The sequence below is a fragment of the Rhinopithecus bieti genome, unplaced genomic scaffold (genome assembly GCF_001698545.2).
Source record: "Rhinopithecus bieti isolate Rb0 unplaced genomic scaffold, ASM169854v2 scaffold_50364, whole genome shotgun sequence".
In the NCBI taxonomy this organism is placed as follows: domain Eukaryota; kingdom Metazoa; phylum Chordata; class Mammalia; order Primates; family Cercopithecidae; genus Rhinopithecus; species Rhinopithecus bieti.
Window position 1 is genome coordinate 609789 of NW_016820096.1, and position 5086 is coordinate 614874.

The following is a 5086-nucleotide window of genomic DNA, read 5'->3' on the forward strand; positions in this document are numbered from 1 at the left end:
AAAATACACATTCTTTTAAGTTTAATATAAGTATATATTATATATTTTGTATATATTATATACTTTGTATATAATATATAATATACTTTGCATCATTTCTATTCTTTTAAGTTTATTCAAGTATGATTTAAGGTCCAGAATATGGTTTGTCTTGCAAATATTCCATGTTAGCTTAAGAAGAATGTGTATTTTGCTGTTGTTAGATGAAGTACTGTATAAATGTCAATATTAGATCAAGTTGACTGATGACACTGTTCAACTCAACTGTATCCTTACTGATTTTTTGCCTGTGTGAATGATCAATTACTGAAGGAGAGGTACTGAGGTCTCCAACCAGAAGAGTGGAGAGGAAGTGCTCTATAGCTCTATGATTAAGTCTTTCAAGGAGCCTGTATCCCTGGGCTATAATCTCTTTTTTTTCCCTTAGGTGATACAGAAAGACTAGAGGAGGCTGGAGGTGGGAAATTTCCCTTACCTCACATCAGATAAGGCTCTGGTAGTCTTTTCTGTTGCTGAGTAGGCCTCTGTTATGGAGAACACTCTGGATGTCTTTCAGCTTAGTTGCTTTTCCCTTCTGCCTGCCAGAAACATGAATAATTTGCTTGACTTTTACTGTAAGAATCTGGTGGAATTCCTGGAGGTAAAACTCATAAAAGGAGACTTCCTAAGACTGCAATTCTCAGAAATTTCTCACTTCCAAGCTAGTTCAGACAATTAATCAAAGTTACTACTTATGCATTCTTACCAGTTGAATGACTCCAGCAGTTTTAATTTCAGCAAGCTGATCCCAGCTATGATTTTCTGTATTAAGCTGTCACTCCAGATTTTGGGGTGCTGGTTTGTCCTGTGACCTCAATTATCTGACAGAAAATAAGAAAAGTAATTGATTTTCAGTTTGTTCAATTTTATCCTTGTTGTAAGGACAGGAATAATGACTTCCAAGCTCCTTACATGTTGGAGCTGAAACAACAAATTCTTTTTTTTTTTCTTTGAGACGGAGTGTCGCACTGTCCCCGGGGCTGGAGTGCAGTGGCGCTATCTCGGTTCACTGCAAGCTCCGCCTCCCGGGTTCCCGCCATTCGCCTGCCTCAGCCTCTTCAGTAGCTGGGACTACGGGCGCCAGCCACCACGCCCGGCTAATTTTTTGCATTTTAGTAGAGACAGGGTTTCACTGTGTTAGCCAGGATGGTCTCGATCTCCTGACTTCATGATCCGCCCACCTTGGCCTCCCAAAGTGCTGGGATTACAGGCGTGAGCCACCGCGCCCGGCCTGAAACAACAAATTCTAACAGTAGAGCTTCTAAGTCAAGAAGATAACATTGCAAAGAAATCCCATGTCCTTGGATAGGCAAAGATTTCTTAAACTGGACAAAAGCACTAACCAGAAAGGAAAATATTGATGAGTCACAATTTTGTTAAAATTTAAAACTTCTGTTTCTCAAAAGAACCATCAAAAGAGTGAAAAGTCACAAGCCACAGAATGGAAGCATACACAGTCATGCATCACATAATGATGTTTTGGTCAATAACAGGCCACGTGTACAACTGTGGTTCCATTAGATGATAAGACCATATTTTCACTGTACTTTTCTATGTTGCTATGTTTGGCACAAAATACTTGCCATTGTGTTGCAATTGCCTGAAGTATTCAGTAGTGTAACATGCTGTACAGGATTGCAGCCTAGGAGAATAGGCTATACCATATAGCCTAGGTGTGTAGTAGGCTACACCATCTAGGTTGACGTATGTATATACGCTCAGTGATGTTCATGCAACGATGAAATTTCCTAACAGAGGCATTTCTCAGAATGTATCCCCATTGTTAGGCAACACAAGACTGTATTTATGATACATATATCTGACAAGGAACTCATAGCCACTCCCATAAATAAGAATAAGACAAATCAAAACATAGCCAAAAGATTTGTACAAGCACTTCATAAAAGAGGCTATCCAAATGACCAATAAGCATATGAAAGCCAGGCATGATGGTTCACACCTATAATCCCAACACTTTGAAAAGCCAAGGAGAAAGGATAGTTTGAGGAGCTTTGAGACAAGCCTGGGCAACATAAGGAGACCCCCAGCTCTACAAAAAAAGAAGATTTTTTTTTTTTTTTTTTAGATAGAGTCTCGCTCTGTCTCCCAGGCTGGAATGTAGTGGCGCAATCTCAGCTTACTGCAATCTCTGTCTCCTGGGTTCAAGCAATTCTTATTTTCAGTTCGGCAATTCTCCTGCCTCAGCCTCCCGAGTAGCTGGGATTACAGGCATGTGCCACCACACCCAGTTAATTTTTGTATTTTTAGTAGAGACGGAGTTTCATCATGTTGGCCAGGCTGGTCTCAAACTTCTGACCTCAGGTGATCTGCCCACTGCAGCCTCCCAAAGTGCTGGGATTACAGGTGTGAGCCACTGTGCCAGCCAATAAAATTTGTTTTAATCAACCAGTCATGGTGGTGTGGCCTGTAGTCCCAGTTACTCAGGAGGCTGAGGCTGGAGAATCCCTTAAGCCTGGAGGTTGAGGCTGCAGTAAGCTATGATCACACCACTACACTCCAGCCTGGGTGACAGAGACTCTGTCTCTAAAAAATAAAATAAAATAAGCATATAAAAAGATACTTAATATCATTACTCATCAGAGAAATGTGAAATAAAACCTCTATGAGATACCACTGCACACTCACTAGAATGGTTGGTTTTTAAAAAGCTAACAATACCAAATACTGGAGAAGTTATGGAGCAATGCAAGAACTTTTACATATTGCTAGTAGGAGTGTAAATGGGTACAACCATTTTGGAAAACTGTTTGGCAGTATCTACTAAAGCAGAGCATTCAAATACCCTATTTTCCATTAATTTAACTCTTGCAATTCATTGTGCACCAAAAGACACGTACAAGGAAGTTAATAGCAGCATTACTCACAATAGCCAAAAACTGGAAGCAACTTAGATGTTCTTTTTTTTTTTCTTTTTGAGACGGAGTCTTGCTTTGTTGCCCAGGCTGGAGTGCAGTGGCACAGTCTCGGCTCACTGCAAGCTCTGCCTCCTGGGTTCACACCATTCTCCTGCCTCAGCCTCCCGAGTAGCTGGGACCACAGGCACCCACCACCACATCCAGCTAATTTCTTGCATTTTTAGTAGAGACGGAGTTTCACCGTGCTAGACGGGATGGTCTCGATCTCCTGACCTCGTAATCCGCCTGCCTCAGCCTCCCAAAGTGCTGGGATTACAGGCGTGAGCCGCCGTGCCCAGCCTTACATGTTCTTTAATAGTAGAAAAGATACATAAATTGCAGTCTATTCAATGGACTAATAAAATATAGTAAAGAAGAAAGACAAACTACAGTTACACATGCAAAGAAACTTGATGAATTCCACAGATGTAAGGATGATTACAACAGAGTGCCTACTGTATGAATGCATTTCTATAAAGAACAAAACTATCAAAAGTTAGCCTATGGTGACAGTCAAAATAGTGTCTGCCCTTTGTAAGGATGAGTAATGACTGGAAGGGAACAAAAAGTGCCTTGTAGGGTGCTGGTAATGTATTAATTATATTTTGATCTAGGTAGTCATTAGTGGGATATGTTCACTTTGTAAAAATTTATCAAACTGTCTCACTATTGGTGCAATTCCCTGTATATATGTTATTCTTCAATAAAAAATGTTTACTCTACTCCCACCCCCACTGTCATCCCCAAAAGCATTTTTTAGGACTTCATAATTCAAAACTAGGTACTAACTGTATTTGTAGAGCTAAATGTTCACAGAATCTGGTAATTTATGGTCTTTTATGAGGTCTCCTTTCACCCCTGCCCCTTGACTATTGAAAGCCTTAACAAAGTGGCAAGTCTTACTAAAACAATTCCCATGTTCTTCATATTCCTAAGGCTCCTCTGACATGAGTCCAAAAATCCAAATCACAGCTGGAGATTTTCTCATAAGCCCCATATGAGCACCTTTTGTCTTAAGTATGCTTTTTCTGTACGTGCAATCGAGCGTTTTCCTACAGGAGCCATTCTGGCTGCTCTTCCCCTGCTGATGTTTCATCTTTGTCATTTTGAACTGTTCCTATCACTTTTTTAAATTGATACCAAGAAAATATGCAATATCAAGAAAATGAATGTGATCTCAAAGCCATGGAGAGACAGGCTCAGTATCACATTGTCCTGAGGCAAACAGCAGCTGCAAGGGTCAAGTGGTTTTTTGGTTTCATTTCCCAACTCAAAAGGAAATGCTAAAATTCACCATTTTGTTTTTATTTTGCTAAACCCAGAGTCAGATGGCCCCAACAAACCAAGACCGACATTGTACTGAGCGTATACCTTACCCCTGAGGTCCCCAGAGTCCTAGCTGCATTACCTCTAGGGTAGTTCAGTACTATCTAGGCCTACTGTCATCTGATTTTTCAGTTCAGCAAATGTCTTAGATTAGAAAGTTAAAATTTTAAGTTATGGCCAATCCACACTTTAAAGCAATCATACCCATAAATAATCCATGTAAGTGTTTATGCAGTCATCCTGTTCCTACTTCCTTCTTTCTAAGTGTTTTGTATTTACAGGAGTACTTCCAACTCTGCATTTTTATTCGTATATATAATTTCAGACTTCTTTCAAACCTACTGCTATTATATAAGTGAGTTCTGCCTCCACTTACTGATTCATGGTCTTCATTTTAAGAATGTTTTATTTTCTTAAAATCCTATAAAACACGACATCTTCACCAGGAAAAAAATGAAAATATTGTACAATGACTAAAATACATACAGCAAAATCTAAGTACTCCAATGACATTCATTTTATTTCTCAGCTTTAATAAAGGTCTGCTTATTGTTCTTAAAACAAAACAAAAAACCACACCTTTATTAATATCACGTAGAAAAATCCTCAGAGGAAAGCATTTGAACTGATTCCTCAAAAATTATATTTAGAATTGTTTAATAGAAACATTGTAAATGGGTCAAGATTCTGTGAGGAAAGGACATTGAATACACTTATATTCTCACCTTTTAAAAAATTGAATGACTTTTAAGTTACAAAATAATTCTTTAAAAATGTTTCTTTTTTTTTTTTTTTTTTTTTTTTTT